At 37.2% G+C, this 21,066-nt stretch overlaps 1 protein-coding gene across 3 annotated transcripts in view; it reads right to left on the bottom strand.

Annotated features, from left to right (window-relative positions):
- The window catches only part of OSBPL1A (oxysterol binding protein like 1A), a 286,161-nt gene that overhangs the window by 220,956 nt on the left and 44,139 nt on the right, over positions 1-21,066 (bottom strand). The gene's annotated exons all lie outside the window — the stretch shown is intronic.

The raw sequence follows: 21,066 nt of genomic DNA, 5'->3' as shown, positions 1-21,066 counted from the left end.
TGAAGTTAAGAAAATTATTCAACTAATAAATAAGTCAGCTGGTTTTATGGAAAGAAAACAACAAAAGAGATAAACATTTGATTAATCTGATTTTAAAAATACCAAATTACCAGTATCAAAAATGAAAAGAGGGAATTCACCACCAATGCAGAGGAAATTAAAACAATAATTAGGAGCTAATTTGCTCAACTGTATGCCAACAAAACTGACAATCTAAGTGAAACAGATGAATATTTACAAAAATACAAATTACCCAGATTAACAGAAGAGGAAATAAAATACTTAAATAATCTTATTTCAGAAAAAGAGATTGAACAAGTTATCAATGAACTTCCTAAGAAAAAAACTCCCTTCCAAATTCCTTTTAGGATACAAATATAGTGTTGATACCTAAGCCAGGAAGAGCAAAAACAGAGAAAAAAACTATAGACCAATTTCCCTAATGGCTCTCATTTCTTTTCCATACAGCCTGGACACAAATTCAACTAGTTTTCCTGGAAGACAATTGAGAGCTATGGAAGTAAGAACTGGCAGTGAAATTAACAGCTTGGCACAGGAGGTACTTCCTGAAAATTTAGGTAGACCAAACTGAAGCCAATGATACCAAGAGACAAGAAGAAATAATACAAGTCAAAAGACTGAAAACATATAAGAAAATTTAGGGTCTCATAGCAAAAACAACTGATTTAGAAAACAGATCAAGGAAAAATATTTAAGAATCGTTTGTACTATGTAAAAGGCATGGCCAAAAAATGAGTCTAGACATCCTACTTACAGAAATCTTACAAGAAAACTGCCTAGACCTCTTAGAACCAGAGGGCAAAGTAGAAATAGAAAGATTCCACCAGTCACCTCGTGAAACCCCAAAATGAAAACTCCTAGGAATTACAGCCAAAATCCAGAGCTCCCAGGTCAAAGAAAAAAATACTACAAGCAGCCAGAAGGAAAGAATTCAAGTACCAAATATCCACAGTCAAGATCACACACAATTTAGCAGCCACCACTATAAAGGAAAAGAGAGTTTAGAATATGATATTCCAGAAGGTTTAGCACCAAGAACTTTACTTAAACAGTAAAACTACACGTAGAAAAATAAGCCTTTAATGAAACAGAGGGCTTTCAAGCATTCCTGATGAAGTGATCAAAACTACACGGAAACTTTGAAGTTCAAATACAGAAGCCAGGAGAAATATAAATAGGTAAATATGCACAAGCAGTCATACAGGACTAAACAAGGATAAACTTTTTACATTCTCATATGGGGAAATAATACCATGTATTCCCTGAAAAGTCTATCATCATCAGAGATTATAAGTACAGTCTAATTGACAAGACTTGGAAGTGGTTCTGTTATGTCTTAATGATCTTAAGAGAAGAATGGAAAGAGAGAGGAAGAGGAATACATGGAGTGAGGGAACAAAAGGAAAGAAAAGTTAGAGAAAATTATCTCACATAATGAGGGAATATAAGTAGGCATCTATAAAAACAAGATGAAGGAGATGACAAGGAACAGCTGACACTTGAGCCTCCCTCTCATCAGAAGTGGTCAAAGGAGAGAACAATATGCACACATGCACACAGCTGAGTACAGAAATCATATCACTCAACAAAAAGAGAGAAGAAACTAAAAAGAGGTTAGATTGAGGAAGAGATTAGTCCTAAGCAAAACAAACTCTAAGGATATACAAAAATATTTATAGCTCCTTTTGAGGTAACAGAGAATGAGAATCTGAAAGGGTCCCCATCAACTGAGAAATGGTCAAACAAGTTACAGCATATAAATACAACAAAATACTTTTGTGCTGTAAGAAATAATAAAAGAGATGTTGTCAGAGAAACTCAGGGAGGTTTATGTGAACAAATATAAAGTGAACAGAACTGGGGAAACTCAGGGACAACAATATAGTAAACACAAACAACTTTGAAAAAATTAGGAACTTTAATCACTGTAATTATCAACCACAGTTGATACCTGATGATGTAATTACCAACCATGATTCCAGAGGATGAACTGAAACATATTACCTATCTCCTGACAGCAATATGAAGAGTCCTGCAAAGAATAGATAAGAAAGGCAGCCTAAGCTAAGTGAATAGCAAAATTATACATACAATTCCCAAATCTATATATCCAACCATTCTCTCCTGCGTTAATCCTGAATTGCCTGAGCCCAGGTCCACCTGGATGTCCCATAAGCATCTCAAATGCAACATGTACGAAATGTAACTAATTTTCCCTTGACCAGCCTCTCCTAACTTCCCATTTCTACAGTCTTTCTCTCTAAGCCATGCTTCCAAGATGATTTTCTATTTCTTTCCCTCATGCATGATACTCTACATTGCTACCAAATGAGCCTCCTTGTTATTCCCCAAGTAGGACATTTCTCTCTAGCCTCTGTGCTTTTGTGCAGGCTGGTACCAAAGCCTGAAATGCTCTCCCTTCCCTACCTAGGACTCTCAAAATACCTGGCTCCCTTCAAGGCCCAGCTCAACTGTCACACACTACAATAAACCTTTCCTGATACTTCCAGTCCTTAATGGTTTTCATCACTTCAAAATCACTTCGTATTTCATCCTTGCAGAATTAAACTGAACTTGAAATTTAAAGAATAATCTGTATGATAAAACATTCATGTGTTTTCCACCCATCAATCAACTGCAGAGGAACAATCCATATAAAATATCTAGAGATTACACTAGGCCTCAAAGTATCCCTGAATATTTTCATAAGGCCTCTAAAGAGGGTTAGAATATTCTCATCAAAAAGGAATTCTTAATGCCAACTTTATAAATAAGTCAATGTTTTTGAAAAATATAGAGAGAACTTGAAGTAAAATGAATAAAATTAGCATTGTCTGTTCTCAACTTAACATATAGTTATATTAACTTGATTGCTCAAGGCAGGTATTTAAAATGCTACTTAATCTCAAACAAGATACATAAGCTTTTACAAAAAAGAAAATACATAATACATATAAAAAGCTTCATATCTTAGAAAGTACAAATCAAACAGAATCCTGGAAGCTTTTCATTTATTCTTATTTCCTGCCACATGTTCACAGATCTATAAGTACATTCAGAGATGAGAAGTTGCTGAGATTTTGGCATGGATTTGCTTTTAAGACTCATAGACAGCACTACTTTAGCTTTCTAAAGGGGAAAGAACTAAACAATCTAACTCACCACTCTCAGCATTCTACTAGAAGACTGGGGGTCCATGGTACTATAACTGAAAACAGCAGATGGGAACTTTTTCATTCAATCAGTCAATCAGGCTGACAGGTGTAAACAAGGGCCACACCATTCTGGAATTAATCTGTCAACCAAAGGTTTAAACTAAGAGCAAACACAGGAAGTATACTGGGATTGGTTGACTAGTCACACCCTAAGGGGCTTAGATAAAAAACAAGCTAGTTTAGAATAGGGCAGTGGAAAGAATATTGGATTTGGAACCAGAGGTCCTGGATTAGTCCCTATGTGACCTTGGAAAAATAATTTAGGTGGTGCAATGGATAGAGTACCAGCCTTGGAGTCAAGAAGATCCATCTTCCTGAGTTAAAATCTGGCCTCAGACACTTACTAGTTGTGTGACCCTGGACAAGTCACTTAACCTGGCTTGCCTTAGTTTCGTCATCTGTAAAATGAGCTGGAGAAGGAAATGGAAAACCACTTTAGCACCCCAGCCAAGAAAACCCCTAATGGGGTCACAAGAGTCAGACTGAAAAACAATTGCAAAAAATTCTAGTGTTAGGCCAATCTAATGGTAGTGAGGAGATTTAGTCAAGCCCTCCATATGAAATTATTAGGGCAAGGTAAGCTTTGGTCTCACCTTTCTCTATCCCACCCACGCTTCCCCCACTCTCTACTGACCAGAGGAAGACAAAATTGTGAACTTCAAAAGGTTGGAAAACTTGAGACTTCCATCTGTGACAGTAAAAGTGGCCGCAGATAGCACTGAATGATGGCAGCACCTGCATTAAAAGCTGAGACAGCCTGAGAAAAGATAGCTTCAAATCTCTATGAGGAACCTGGAAGAAAGCTACAACATACTTCAGGATGAGGATCCCACAAATAGGAATAAAGGACTTCCAGCAAGGAGGATCTGTGATTTACCCTTGTATCATGTGTGCTCTCTAATAAACAGGAGCCCATTTCTCCCTAGACTCTAGATATGCTCATGGGAGACAGAGCCCCAGTTTGGGGACATCTTTGGTACCAACTGTCTTACTGTTCTAGCTCAGTAAATAGCCATTTCTAAAAGCCAATTAAGTCTGGCTGGCTAATTGATATCACTTGATAATAAATGGAAATCACACTGGTAGTGGCTCATAAATGATATTATGAGCAAACCAATCTCAACCTTCAAGATTACCTCTAGGACCTTGCGTAAGGGGAGAAGTAGCCAGCTGCCCTCTTGGGACCCAACCTGTCTGTGAGAGTAGGGGCTGAAAGAGGGAACTCAAAGCCTGTCTTACACTACTGCTTTCCCAAATGAACAAAGACTTGGGCTCAAAACCACAGTACAGATTCTGAACACTCTACCACTTCAGTATATATGTAATGAAAATGGATCAGAGAGCACTAACAAAGGGAGGAACAGAAAAAAAGGAAATTAAGAGAAAACAGTAAACAAAAGACAAAGTGACTTAAAACTATGCAATTATATAATGGTTGTTACACGTAAGATAGTTCTTTCTCCATCTCCTCCTATGACACTATCTCGGTCCTATCAGACAAGTCTTGCAATCTTACTGGCCCTCAGTTTCCTCATCTGTAAAATGAGTTGTATTAGATGGCCTCTGAGGTTGACTATGATCTCTATCTACTACGGCCTCTAGATCTATTATGCTCTTTACTAAGGTAAAATGATAGAAAGCAAGCTTCAAGTGGTAAGAAATATTTTCTTTAGATGAGGACAACATCCACAACAAAAGTCCAATTTTGATATGCTTCATTTGGCATTTGCAATATGTGTTGTTCTAGAGATGAACCTGTGCTAATATAGCAAAATACAACTGTAACTGTGCTGTACAAAGGAAAAAGCACTGGCTTTGGAGTCAAAAGGATCTGGGTTCTAATCTTGCTTCTGTCACTACGTGTGTGACCTTGGGCAAGTCACTTGTGGGGCCTCATTTGCCTCATTTATAAAACATGAAAGGTAGACTATATGGCCTCTAAGGTTCCTACTAGCTCTATATCTACCATTCTTTGGCAAGTTGGATACCAAACTAAACAATTTCAGGAAGTCCTTAAAACAGACTATACCTACTATGTGTGAACCAGCCTATATAAATATAGATAAGCAAAAGGAGGAAGTGTCTAAAAACACCATTGGATCAAAGGGATCTCATAATTTAAAGAGATACATAGATTAACAAAGCAATGTAATAATGGGAATAATGTGTGTGGTGAGGAAAGCTAAGGCCAACAACAAGCGTTTTAAAGGTATGGTATGGAATGGTATTGGAAGAGACAGAGATCACATCAGAGATAGTACTGCTGAGGGTGGGTAGAAGGGTGAAAACACTTATTTTATTTCTATTTTCCCCACCAAAGAAAGCAATCTTTGGAATGGAAAAGACAGTACAAAAAGAACTAACAGGAAGTTGACACCCAAGATAAGCAAAGAGAGAGTAAAATAGCACCTAACTGCCTCTGATGAGATGGAAGTCAGTTGGCCCAAATACTAACAGAAATTACAGATGTGATTACTGATCCACTGTCAATAATCTCTGAAAGACTTTGGAGTATGACAATAATAACAGTAGCACTTAATGTAGCACTTTAAGGTTTGCAAAGGACTTCACATATATGAGATCCTTTTGTAGGTGCTATTATGAGGTACAGGTTAATCACGTAACAAAGCTGTAAAAAGACAATAAACATAAATTAAGCATGGCCTAAATGCCAGGCACTGTGCCAACCACAGGGTCTACAAAAAGAAGCAAAAAAGACAGTCCTTGCTCTTCAGGAGTTTGTAATTATGGAGAAAACAATAAGCAAACAAATACGTACAAGTAAGCTATACAAGATAAATGGGCAGTAACAGAGGGAAGACACTAGAATTAAGAGGCTTTGGGAGAGGATTCCTATAGAAGATGGGATTTTAGCTGGGATTTAAAGGAAAAGGAGGGAGAACGTTATAGGAGGACAGACAGAGAAAATGCCAAGAGATGGAGTTTCTCATTTATGTAATAGCCAGGAGGCCAATGTCACTAGATCACAAAGTATGTGGTGGGAGTACGGTATAAGAAGAGTGGAGATGCAAGAAAGAGCCAGGTTATGAAGTGCTTTGAACGAAATATGGAGGATTTTCTATTTGTACCTGGAGGCAAAAAGGAGCCACTGGAATTTATTGAGTAGGACGGGTGATAATGGACTGATGCTTTAGGAAAATTACTTTGGTAGATGAATGAAGGATGGATTGAAGTGGGGAGAGGCTGCACCAAAATAATGGCAGTGTCAGAGGAAAGAAGGAGGCTTATTCAAGAGACCCTAAAAAGAAGAAATCTTCAGGCCTTGCAAATAGATTGGATGTTGGTGTTAGAGTTAGTGAGAAGCTGAGTGTGAGTTCAAGGCATTGGGAGGATGGTGTTGCCCTCCCCAGTAATATGGAAGTTAGAAGGGAGAGAGGATTTAGGGAGAAAGAAAATTACTTCAGTTTTGGACATGTTGATTTTAAGATGTTTAAGTGAGACATCTAAAAAGCAGTTGGAGATGCCAAACCTGGAGGTCAGCAGAAAGGTTAGAAATAGATTGGCAGATTTAAGAATCATCAGCATAGAAGTGGTAATTACGTCTATGGAAGCCTAGAGGCTCAGCATGTGAAGTAGTATAGACGGAGAGGAGAAGAGGGCCCAGGACAGAACCCTCTTATACATTTATGGTTGGAGGGAATAATCTAGATGAGAATCCAGCAAAGGGGGCCGAAAAGGAGCAGCAAGATGGATAGGAGGAGAACTAAAAGACAGAGTAATGTCCTAAACACCTAAAGAAAAAGAGGAGAAGAGTGTAATCAGCAGTATCAAAAGATGTAAAGAGATCTAGGAAAATGAGGACTGAGAAAATGCCATTGGGAGGTAGAACCAAGATGGCAGAGAAAAGGCAGCGACTCAACCTCAGCTCTCCCCAAACCCCTCTGGACATCTTTAAATAATGTCATAAAACAATTCCTGGAGTGGCAGAACAAAAGGATGAGGTAAAAAAATTCCCCAGCTAAAGACAACTTAAAATTACAGTGGAGTACAGTCCAGTGCAGGCCATACCAGCACAGACCAGGCCCCATCAAACCAGGAGCAGGCCTTAGGAGCCACTGAATCAGCAGCAGCAGTGGCTGTTTCCAGAGTTCTCAGCCCACAGATGGTAAGGGGGTGGAACAACTGATAAAAAGGATATTACAGGGGTCTCTGCTGGCACGGGGGTGGGGGGGCCAAGATGGCAGTCCCAGGGCAAGGAGGAACAGTAGAATACCAGAGCTTGCGGCCACAGAGGGGTAGGGACTTGTCACAGTCCCGGGCAGAAAGAGTATTTGTGGTCACTCACACACTAGAGCACAAGTCAAGAGAGTAGTAAACATACCTCTCCTTAGATCATTTCTCTCTGGAAGAACTGAAAAAAAAAGAAGTATCTCTGAAAACCCCTGAAGCCTGGGACAGTACGCCTTCCACCCTGGAAGCAGAGCCCCACTTTAACAAACAGTTAAAAGGCAAGAAGTAGACAGGAAAAACGAGCAAACATAAAAAAATTCTGACTGCGGAAAGTTACTATGGTGACAAAGAAGATCAAAACACACACTCAGAAGAAGATAACAAAGCCAAATCTCCAACATCTAAAGCCTCCAAGAAAAATATGAATTGGTCTCAGGCCATGGAGGGGCTCAAAAAGGATTTTGAAAATCAAATAAGAAAGGTAGTAGAAAAACTGGGAAGAAAAATGAGAGTTACACAAGAAAATCATGATAAAAGAGTCAACGGCTTGGTAAGTACTGAAGAAAATAACACCTTAAAAAAACAGAACAAGCCAAATAGTAAAAGAGGTACAAAAAGCCAATGAAAAGAAGAATGCCTTGAAAAGCAGAACTGGCCAAATGGAAAAGGAAGTACAAAAATTCACTGGAAAAAAAACTCGTTAAAAAGTAGAATTAGCCAAATGGAAAAGGAGGTACAAAAGCTCTCTGAAGAAAATAATTCCTTAAAAATTAGAATGGAGCAAACGGAAGCTAATGACTTTATGAGAAATCAAGATACAATAAAACAAAACCAAAAGAATGAAAAAATAGAAGACAATATGAAATATTTCATTGGAAAAACAAATGACCTGGAAAATAGATCCAGGAGAAATAATTTAAAAATTATTTGACTACCTGAAAGTCATGATCAAAAAAAAAAAAAAGCCTAGACAACCTCTTTCAAGAAATTATCAAGAAAAATTGCCCTTACATTCTAGAACCAGAAGGCAAAATAGAAATTAAAAGAATCCACCGATCACCTCCTAAAAGAGATCACAAAATGAAAACTCCCAGAAATATTACAGTCGAATTCCAGAGCTCCCAGGTCAAAGAGTTTGATTACTGAAAGCAGCCAGAAAGAAACAATTTGGGGCAGCTAGATAGAGTGGATAGAGCACCAGACACAGAGTAAGGAGGACCTAAGTTCAAATCCAGGCTCAGACATATAACCCTCACTGTATGACTCTGAGCAGGTCACTTAACCCCAACTGCCTCACCAAAAAAAAAAAAAACCCAACCAATTCAAGTATCATAGATCCACAGTCGGGAAGGGGGGGGTATGACAGAAGGGAAGGCAGACTGGGAGAGGTAGTAATCAGAGAAAAAACCATTAGATATGTCAATTAAGAGATTATCGGCAAATTTGGACAGAGCAGTTTCAGTGGAATAAAATCTAGTAAGTGTACTAACTGGAATATCACAAACTGAATTTATTCAACCTCAACGTGGCCCTAACTCTAGCAAAACAGTCCTTTTATTCCTGTTTAATTGATAACCTATCTAAGTCCCCATAGAAGCTATTTTAAGTAGAAGATTACTGTGCTATAAGAAATGACGAATGCAGTGAATACAGTGAAATAAGGATCTCTATATGAACTGATGCAGAGTGAAGCAAGCAAAGCCAAGAAAACAACATACACAACGACAACAACGTAAAAGGAAAGAGCTACACACAACAAAAAAATCAAAACTGAATGTAGAAAATTATATAGCTCAAACATGACTTGAATGAAGAGATATGAGAGGACACAGCAACTCACCCCTTGTGGAGATGGGAGCTCCATGAGTCTTGCACATTGCACACATTTTATGACTTTAACGATGTACTGATCGACTATGCTGATTTTTTCCTTTTTTTTCCCCTTTAAAAAAATACTTGTTATATGGGATGGATCCATATCTTCTACCCAATCAAAATCCTGGTAGTTGTCTAGAGAATTCCAGGTCACTGCCCTTCCTTGTCGATGAGTTTAATATTTAGCTGAGAATTTTTCTCTCTCTGCCCCACCCCACCCCCAACTCCTGATCTTATGCTAGAGGACTTCGATAGACATATTTGACTCTCCCTCAAACACTGTTCAGTTCATTAACTTACTTCTCATGATCTATTCTTCAGTCACACAAAGCTGGTCTTCACCTTGATCTTGCCAACACCTACAAATGTACTACCTTCCTGTTAAAGAATTCAGAAATTCTCTTATCTGACCATAATCTATTGGCTTTCCACCTCTCCCTCTGCCTTCTCTTGCCAAGCCCTATTTATTTTTCATTCACACTATGACTTCCAATCCCTCGATCCCTCAGTTCTCTCCCAGAACAAAACCCTTGCACTAGACATGCAACCATTCTGATTGGGTCCACCAAAATTTATGTTACGCAACGTTAACTGGACCTTCACGGCTGCTGAACAACCCTACCTATTATACCTACCTCATCAACTCATTATTCCATTTTCCACAGCAGCTTTTCCACACCTTTTCTTCCTTCCTCAAGCCTCCATAATTCTTATCCCCTTGCCCTTTCAACTGAGAACCCTGCCTCATATTTTACAGGAAAAATTGAGGCCATTCACTGTGAATTCCCACTTCTTCCATATATATATATATATACACACATACATATATATATAATTTTTCCCTTCAACTACCCTAATATTGACAAAGGTCTCATGAGTTACAAATATCATCTTTCTATGCATGAATGTAAACAGTTCAACTTTAATAAGTCTCTTATGATTTCTCTTTCCTGTTTACCTCTTCATGCTTCTCTTGAGTCTTGTATTTGAAAACTGAATTTTCTATTCAGCTCTGGTCTTTTCATCAAGCATGCTTGAAAGCCCTTTATTTCACGGAAGGTCTATTTTTCTCCCCCGAAGGATTATACTCAGTTTTTCTGGGTAGGTGATTCTTGGCTATAATCCTATCTCCTTTGACCTCCGAAATATTACATTCCCAGCCTGCCAGTCCCTTAATATACAAGCTGCTAAATCTTGTGTTACCCTGATTGTGTTTCCACAATATTTGAATTGTTTCTTTCTGGCTGCTTGCAATATTTTCTCCTTGACCTGGGAACTCTGGAATTTGGCTATAATATTCCTAGGAGTTTTCCTTTGGTGATCTCTATGTGGTACATTAGTGGAAGAGTATGATCTGGATTTATATATGTATTGAGATGTATGTTACATATATTTACTTTAATATTTTAGTATCCTTAAAATTGTTTCTTTTGCCTTATTAATAAAGTTATGTTTAAGACCTAAAAGCATCATTATGAATGACTATTTGTATAAATAGAATGTATACTGATTGGGGACTCAAGATCTGGAATGGCAAGTAGATGAAGAATATTTCCCCTCAACAGGGGTACCCTTATAGAATGTGAATGTAACCATGTAGCAGTGGTCTATCTCCAGAAATTTGGACCCTGTAGTGAGAGACCAGCCTGGAGAATCCCAATCCAAAGAAAGAATGTGGGTAGTTACACTCCCTCACTGTGTCTAGTAGCACCACACTTAAAGTGTTACATTGGAAGCTCACTGGAAAGAGACCTTTTACATTTACATTTACATGACATCTGTTTAGGGGATGATGAAATAGAGATATTTTATCATTATCATGACAAAATTCCCTCAAATTAAGCAATATTCACCTTGATATTTATTAATTGCAATGAGAAGATGGGCATAAAGTAGAATGATAAATCTATGTTGGAAAACATGATTTGGATCATGAAAAAAGCCAAAGACTTATAGACTACTACCAGAATCCTTATGGTCAAATAACATCAATACTTCCTTCAAGAAAGAGCTATAGTTGCTAGAAGTAGATTGCTACTTCCCTACTGCCTACAAACACATCCATGTCTTTCCCATCCTCAAAAAAACTCTGACTCAATCCATCTACTCCTGCTAGTTATCTTCTCACATCTCTCTTCCCTTCTGTGGCTAAATTCCTTGAGAAAGTCATACACAGTCGATGTCTCTACTTCCTTTTATCACACTCTTTTCTTAATCTTCCATAATCTAACTTCAAATTTCTTCACTCAACTGAAACTACTCTAACATTACCAATGATTTCCTAATTGCCAAATCTAATGGCCTTTTCTTGATCCTCATCCTTCCTGTCTGTACCTTTGATGCTGTCAATCACCCTTTTCTCCTCGATACCCTCTTCTCTTTAGGTTTTCATGACACTACTTTATCCTGGTTCTCCTACTTATTGACTGCTCCTTCTCAATAGTCTCTGAAATTATCTCAGCCAACACAAGAATCTGTCCTGGGCCCTCTTACCTTCTCCCTGTATACTATTTTGCTTGATGATAATTTCATCAGCTCCCATTTATTACATGCCTACTATGTGCCAAATGAGGAAAATACAAGACAAAAACTAAGCACTCTCTATCCCCAAAGAGTTTACCGTTTATTAGGGGGAAACACCATACATACAGAAGTACATTCAAAATACCTAAGAAGTCAATGCAAAGCCATTTCCAGGAGGGAGGGCATTAGCAACTGGGGGAAGCAAGACCACATGTATGAAATCGCACTTGTGCTTAGCCTTGAAGGAAACTAGGGATTCTCAAAGAGTGAGAGCCTTCTATGAATAGAAATATGACTTGTTGAAAGGCATGAAGATGAGAGATGAATGTGTCATACACACAGAATAACAAGTAATCGAATATGGCTGCAACCTAAAATCCATGAAAGAAAACAATGTGAAATAAGCCTATTCATGTCAGCTGCGGCCAGACTGAGAAGGAATTTATATGCCAAAATATGAAGTTAGTATTTTATTCTAAAGACAGAATGGAGTCACTGGAGCTTGGAGAGACCTACGCTTTAGGAATATCATTTTGGCAGCTGTGTGGGGGAATGAATTAAAAAGGGGCGAAATTCAAAACAGAGAGATCTATTAGGAGGCTAATGGACATAGATATAATCTAGGCAAGAAGCAATAAGGATGGCAGTTGTGGAGAAAGGGGGACAGATGTGAGAGATGTTGCTGAGGCAGGATTAAAAAGTCTTAGCAACTGACTGGATATGGAGGGCTTTGGGAGAGGGAAGAGTTTATTCCTAGGTCATGAACTTGGGTGACAGGAAGGATGAGGGTGTTCTCAACCGAAAGATAGATGTTAGGAAGACAGTAAGGTTTTAAGGAAAAGATGAGTTCTATTTTACATGTTTAGTTTGAGATTCCTGTGACACACTCAGGTAAAGATGTGAAGCAGGCAGTTGGGGATGAGGGACTAGCACACAAGAAAGAGACTAAGGTTGGATATATAGATACAGGAATCAAATACATAGAAATAATAGCTATACCCATGTTAGTTAGTGAGATCATAGAGAGAGAGGATGTAAAGAGAGAAAAAGGGGCCCAGGACAGAACCTGGGGTAACACCCACTGATGATGGGAGGGCAGGGTTGATGACCCAAGAAAGGAGACTTATAAGGAGTGGCCTGACAGACAGGAGAACCAAGAGCAAAGAGAGTAAGCAGGAAGAGATGGTAGTCAATAGCACCATATCCTGCAGAGGTAAAGAAGGAAAAGGTCTTTAAAACTGAAAGTAATTTCAGAATCAGATTGTAATCTGTTAATAAACAAGTGAGCAGATAGAAAGAAGAAGTGAATGAAGATAACTTTTTTATTTTGGCTATGAAAGGAATAATTATAGGACAAAAAACTGAGGAGACAGTAGGGTCAAGTGAAGTTTTTTTTTTAAAGGATGAGCAAGATGTTCCTGTTTATAGATAGCAGAAAATACACTGACAGACAGGAAATAAGTGAAGATTAGCATTGAGACGGCCACAAGTGATAAACAATTAGAATCAGAGAATCAGAACTATGAAAGCCCTTCAATATCACCTGATCTAGGGGTTCTTACCCTGGGATCCATGGACCCATTCCAATACCCTCATTTTCTAAATGACAATACAGACTCAAATAGGCAAAATGACTGGCCCAAATTCAAAAAGGGAGATGATCTCTAAAGTGGATGATCTTCCAATTCTAAAATCCTGGGATCTTATTTTTTTTTGACATAAAAATTCACCCTTATTACAAAATAAAACCTCTTAGTATGTAAAGGTCCCTATCCAACTTTGCATAGACCTTTGTAATCAGTCACTGAGACACATTACTGATTTCTCAGTGAAATGTTGTCAATGAATAAATAAGAAAACTAAAGATCAAACTTGCAGTTCTAATTTTCAGCTTTCAAAAAGGAAAAGCCATTAAAGCAGGTTCTTCCATCCCATCACTCAGTATGTGTTGCAGATATGTCAAGATCCAATAACACACAACAATCAGATCTCAACCAAACAGAAAAGACAGTACTCAAAATGAATAAAATGCCCTGCTTCTAATTTCATCAGCCAATTAGTAATTACTTCCTGATCATGGCTCTATGTTATCTCCATTACATAACATACATCCCACAAAATATTTATAATAACTACTGCTCTTGTGTTAGTCATGACATAAGGTGCTGCCCTTACATATGAAATGGGAAATGGGAAGAAAAAGTACTTTTGCAAACAAAAAGTAACTAAATTATCTGGTTACAAATATATGGGATTATCTGTTTCATGGGAAAACAGTTTGGTACCTCAAAGGAGCAGGAAAAGAACTTTGGTTTAATAAAAACTGCTAAAGAAACAGCTTTCATGTAAGTGGTAAGCTGTTTGGTTGCAAAAGCAACAGAAAATGAACTGTGGCTTACAACATGTTGTAAAGGATATAGGGTGAGAGTTCTTTCATATAAGTATAAAGAAACACAGCTGTCCGCATCGGGCCTCTTTTGAGATTACAGAATGGCCAGAGCTCTAGGACTGGTCCCTTGGTTCATTTGTATGCAACTGTTTTAAGAGTTAAGATGGAAAAACCTAAAATGAAAAGCAGATAAATGCCTGGAGACTATGGCTGATTAAATAAAAACTCAATTTCAAAATGCAGATTTGGTGAGTTAAAAAGGAGATTCACTGAGTAGCAAGAGGCTTTGATTTAAGACAAGGAAAGTTAGTGTGTCATGGTTGAAAAATCTGGCAAGTGAAGACTAAAGAAACAGCAGGAGATAAAAAGGCCAGCTTTGCTTGAGTTTTGTGAAGAAGGATCAATCGAAGATAGATGATGGAATGCTGGACTTAAAGTAAGGCAGATCTGAGTTCAGATCTGTCCCCAGATACTTAGCAGCTATGTGAGCTAAGGCAAATCACTTACCCTGTGTCTGCAAATGGGGGATGATAATAAGCACCTGAGTTGTTGTGAGGATAAAATAAGATCATGTTTTTAAGCACTTTGCAAACCTTAAACTAGCATATAAATGCTATTTATTTCAGGCTTCAGCTAAGAGACTCCTGATTACCTGAAGACAGATTGAGCTCACTGGACAAAAGCTTCAATCTAAGTAGTTTCTGTTAAACACTTCCTACAGCTGGAGAGAGGTCAAGAATCAGAAGTATACGCTGCTTCCATTGGTATTAGAGAGAAAAGCAGAGGAATAAGAAAAGCTTTGCAACTGGTTTGCTGTGAAGTGTTTGCTACAAGCATCACGGTGAGTGAATAGCTGAATTGGCTTGTCTGGACTGGCCAGAGAGAGTCGGCCTGATGGTTCTGTCTTCAAGACATCTGCTAGGCAGATTAGGAGTATAACACCTTCTCAGTGCTTTTTAAAGAATGATTCTAAGTTGAAAGAATTTGTTTCAAAGAAGAGAAGAGTATTTGCCCAGCTGGAGACTGGTGAAGATCAGAAGGAGCAAGTTAGCAGAAAAGTAGTTTCATGAGGTACATACATGACGTTTATGTAAGATACACAGCGAGGTAGTACAGTAGACAGCACTGAGTCTGGAATCCAAAAGATTTGAACCAAATCTGCCTTTCAAACACTAAATAGTTGTGCAATCTTGGGCAAGTCACTTTATCTCTGCCTCAGTTCCCTCAATTATAAAATGGGGATGATAATAGCATCTACCTCCAAGGGTTATTATGAGGATCAAATGCAATAATTTTAATAAAGTGTTTAGCACAGTGCCTGGCACAGAACAAGCACTATATAAATACTAGTTATTAGCTATTATTATGTATATTTATGCCCACTTGCCGCCACAGGTACTAAGTTCATTGGTGGGAGAGCTGACCCAAATTTATGTATGGAATATGACATACTGATTATTCCTACATTTACTTTAACACCTGTAGTGTTCAGGTTATTATTGATTTTACCTTATTATATATCTAAAAATAACCTACCCTTACCCGAGGTTCCACTTGGAAAGTTTACTCTTTGACACACAGTCACATCTCTTGATTCCAGGCTTTGGAGCCAATCACATTGTCAGAGAGTGTTATAATCCAGACTTGGAAATGATTGCCTTAGCTAAACACAAGGGAATCTAAGTAGAAAATAAGAGGAGATAGGGAAACAGGCAGAGAGATACTTTCTGTATCACATACTTGGAGAAAAAATTGAGATCACATTGGTATATTTTTTTTAAAAGACAGCAATGTATAATTCATTTTAGAAATTTTTCATAAAAATATTAACACAAAAATTATAATTCAATGAAAGTTTAAGGTTTAGTTATTTGAAAAATTCACTCATGTAAAGTATCTCATTCTGCAATTATGCTGAATTAATGGGATGTTACTATAATATATGCTTTGTCAAGAATTGCCAACAAAGTCAGCGAGTCCTCTGAATAATGAATAAGCAATCTTTTGTACGTCTATGAATAACATAAAGTTGTCAGTCAAAAGCATTTATTAAGCCCTTACTTATGAGCCAGGCATTATCCTAAGCACTGGGGATACAAAGGTAAAAGACAGTCCCTGCCCTCAGGAACTAACATTCAGATGGAGAAAACAACATGTAAATAACAAGGTACACATTTAATCAAGAAGCCTTTCTCTGTGGGTGACAGGAAAATCCTCAATATTTGTAGAAGTAATATTTTAAAACAAAAATAGAACCAAAGAAGGGGAAAGAGTGTGGAACTGGTTTAGTCCTAATGTTGCACCGCCCACATCCACTGATTTATTCCCTGCCAAAATATTTGCCACTTATAGGAAACAATCTTTATAGCAAATATCTCTGACAAAAGTCTCATTTCTCAATTATACAGAGAACTGAATCAAATTTATAAGAATCCAAGCCATTGCCCAATTGATAAATGGTCAAAGGATATGAAAATGCAATTTTCAGATAAAGAAATCAAAACTATCTATAGGCATATGACGAAGTTCTCTAAATCACTTTTGATTAAAGAAATGCAAATAAAAAACAACTCTGAAGTACCACCTCACACCTATCAGATTGGCTAATATGACAAAAAAGGAAAATGATAAATGTTGGAGAGGATGTGGGAAAATTGAGACCTAATGCACTGTTGGTGGAGTTATAAACTGATCCAACCATTCTGGAGGGCAGTTTGGAACTATGCTCAAAACACAACCAAATTGTGCATACCCTTTGATCCAGCAATACTACTACTAGGTCTATATTCCAAAGAGATCATAAAAAAGGAAAAAGGACACACATGTGCAAAAATAGTTATAACATCCCTTTTCGTGATGGCAAAATATTGGAAACTGAGGAGATGCCCATCAATTGGGGAATGGCTGAACAAGCTGTGATATATGAATGCGATTTTTTATTGTGCAATAAGAAATGATGAATAGGCAGATTTCAGAAAAACCTGGAAAGACTTATATGAACTGATGCAAAGTGAAATGAGCAGAACCAGGAAATTATCATATGTAGTATCAGCAACATTTTGTGATGATCAATTATGAATGACTGAGGGGGCAGCTAGATGGCATAGTGGATAGAGCACCAGCCCTGGATTCAGGAAGACTTAAGTTCAAATCTGGCCTCAGACACTTGACACTTACTAGCTGTGTGACTCTAAACAAGTCACTTCACACCACTGCCTTGCCCAAAAACAAAAAACAAAAAAAAATAAAAAACCTATGAATGACTCAACTCTTCTCAGCAACCAATCATACAAGACAAGCGCGAAGGACTCACAAAGAAAAATGCTATCCACATGCAGAAAAAAAAATGATGGATTCTGAAACCAGGTAAAGCACACTTTTTTCACTTTATTCTTTTTCATGGTTTTTTCCCCCTTTTGATCTGTGTTTCTTCTTGCATGACTGTGACTAATATGGAAATACATTTTACATGACAGCACATGCATATAAAATTGCCTATCATTTTAGGAAGAGTGGAGGGAGAAAAATTTTGAACTCAAAATACTGTAAAAATTAATGCTAAGAACTGTCTTGACATGTAATTGGGAAAAAATAAAATACTATTAAAATAACATTAAAATATTTGGCAACTTATAGACTCATGGCAAAGATCCAAACAATGATAGATCCAAATACAAAGTTTAAATTTTAGACCAAGTCTAGGCATACACAGAGGGCCAAACAAAATTAATGATTAGGTTAAAAAAAAAAGAAGTTATTCCACCTAAATTAAAGTATTACTTAGATAAATACATTTCTGCTAGACTACTCATATTAGGAAGAAAGGCTTTTGAATTCCCAAGCAGTTGTTAAACATCAACCAACAGGGATGACAATGTCACAGAATCAGTAGAAAGAAAAATTAAATAACCACTGAAACACTAGAAAACCAAAATCTAGGGTCTTTCCTTGTTTTTATGTTACCTTAGGATAGTCTCAGGATAGCAGAAAAGGAGAATCTGTTACCTTCCTGTTGTAACAATTCAATTGCCCTATCTCCCTAATCATGGAAGCAATTCCCTCCCTAAGTGGGATTCCTTTTCTCTCTCACAGTAACAAGGCTTATCAGTATTTATATATTTGTTCAGTCTATTTGTTCAGTCCTTTCATCATGTCCAACTCTTTGTGACACTATTTAGGGTTTTCTTGGCAAAGATACTGGAATGGTTTGCCATTTCCTTCTCCAACTCATTTTAGAGATGAGGAAACTGAGGCAAACAGTGCTCTATCCACTGCACCACCTAGCTGCTCTCTATATAACTTTAGGGTACATTAATATGTAAGACTGAACTATATAGACTTAATGTAATCAGACAATTTCCTTGCATGAATCTCTAAATTATCAAATAATGAACCTTACTTATAAAGTTGTCTAAGGGCATGCTGGGCACCAAGACGTAATTTGATATAGGTCAGAAGGGATACTTCCTCTCCTTCCCAGTGTATAAACGAAACCCAAAAAATGTTATTAGCCAAGTGACTCAAGTTACAGTTTTCACATGGAGCAGCATTTACTTTTCCTGTCATAGCAACTATACTAAGAAAACATAGGATCCCACTCATTGCTACAGCATTCTTGTCTTCAAGCAGGTATGAAATGAAAAAAGACAACACTAGGGAAGCCACTTCGAAGAAATAAGAAATTTCCATCTTTTCTTATCTTCTACAACAAGCCTTTCCTAATCCCCTGTAGGGTAAGTGCCTTCCTTCTATTGATTATCTCTAATATGTCCTTCATGTATTTTATCTGTACATAGTTGTTCCCATGTTATCTCTCCCATTAGATTGTGAGTTCTTTAAGAACAGGGACTGTTTTTTGCCTTTCTTTATAACCCCTAAGCACAGTTCTTGGCATGTAGTAGGTGCTTAATAAGTACTTGTTGACTGACAGATTGGTAAATGAAGAATAAAACTAAAAATTTATTAATAAACCAGCTATGTCTAATGTTTCACTAGATACTATCTTCTGTTTAGATGGGCCATTCTTATTTAACTAACCCATAATAAATTAAAATTGAACACAGTAAGAAAGATAGATATGCAAGAAAGGGTTAGGTTGGGGCAGCTAGGTGGCACAGTGGATAGAACGCCGGCTCTGGATTCAGGAGGACCTGAGTTCAAATGTGACCTCAGACACATAACATTTACTAGCTTCGTGACCCTGGACTAGTCATTTAACCCCACTGTCTAACCCCCCAAAAAAAGGGTTAGGTTAGTCAATAGTATCCTGGATAGCTATACACACACACAGTCTATCTATCTATCTATCTATCTATCTATCTATCTATCTATCTATCTGTATATGTATGTGTGTGTCTGTAAGTGTCTATATGTACAGACACACACATATATATGTATATATGGGTACACACATAAACATGTGGGATACTATTGGCTAACCTAACCCTTTCTTATATATCTATATATCTATACCCTAGAGAAGAGAATATGCATGTGTACACACACACACACATACACACAGAGGAGGGGGATAGGAGAGAGACAGAGAGATACTAAAGATAAGAATGTGTCTGGCATTCCAGTCCCTAAAATGTAAAATACAGGGCACAGTTGTATGGTTTAAGCTTATACTTAATTCTCCTAAATAAGAAATAATAAAGTCTTCTAACCCAGTCAGCTAATATTACAGAGAAGGGCAGATGGCCAAGAGCAATAAATTATCCAAAGTCAAATTCACGTGGCTACTTAACAGCATAGCTATGACTAGAAAGCCAGTTCTTCTGAAACCCTTTCCAATGTGTTATCCATGACAAAATGAGATAGCATTTTAAGTCCTTTATTACTTTGGTTTGATCACAATCTTGAATATAACTATGTCAGAGGAAAACTGAAGAACTGATGATCTACAATTGAATAATATTGACAGATTAAATTTCTATTTAATTTATGCCAAAGAGCACTAGAGGTCGCTAATGTATGCAGAAAAACACTATTCTTTTAACACAATTATGGAAAATGAACTTAACTATACTTGGAGAAGAAAAACATGCCCGAAACAGAATTCATTTTCTGTCCCCAAAAAAGTACTGTAAGCAGACAGAAAGAATCCAAGTACCAAGGAAACAAGGTCAAAACCTAACAGCTATAAAGGAGAGAAGAGCTTGCATCACAATATTCCAAAAGCTAAAAGATAAATACCAAAAGATAAATCCAATAAAAAAGATAAGATAAAGCCAAAAGATAATCCATAAAAAGTGAACTCTCACATTATTAAACAGGAGAACAAAGTTGAGTAGAAACTTTAAAATGCAAACAAAGGAGTCAAGAGAAAGCTAGAAAGGAATTGGAAGTATACAAGCTAATGTACTTACAAGCCAACTGAGGGATAAGAAACAAGTGTCTGATCAGAATCCTAAACTGAATAAGACAAACAAAGGACAATGGGATTTGGTTTTGTTCTGTTCTGATGGATTTAAGAGGTATTAATACTGAGAAGGGAGGGGAAAAAGAAATACAATAAGAAAAAAGGAGAGAAAAGACAGATCAATGAATTGTGCACACAATTAAAAAAATAAAAAAGCAAAAAATTCAAAACCCTAACTAAACACAAAAAAAGATCTGAAAATCAAAAAAAAGATTAACAAAACTAGAAGTTTTAAAAAAGCAATGAATAAAGAGCTAGTGAATTTGATATCTAAAAAGAGAAAACTAAACTGGCAATAACAAAAATGGAAAAGAAGAAACCATAACAATTGAAGATAAAATAAAGGAAACTTTAAGAAATTATTTTGTCCAATCACATGCCAACAAAACTAGAAATTTTCATTAAATGGCAGCAAATATAAAACACTT

The sequence above is a fragment of the Phascolarctos cinereus genome, unplaced genomic scaffold, assembly GCF_003287225.1.
Source record: "Phascolarctos cinereus isolate Bilbo 61053 unplaced genomic scaffold, phaCin_HiC Scaffold_4;HRSCAF=312, whole genome shotgun sequence".
In the NCBI taxonomy this organism is placed as follows: domain Eukaryota; kingdom Metazoa; phylum Chordata; class Mammalia; order Diprotodontia; family Phascolarctidae; genus Phascolarctos; species Phascolarctos cinereus.
Note: the sequence above shows the minus strand (reverse complement) of the source record. Positions and strands in the feature narration are given on the sequence as shown.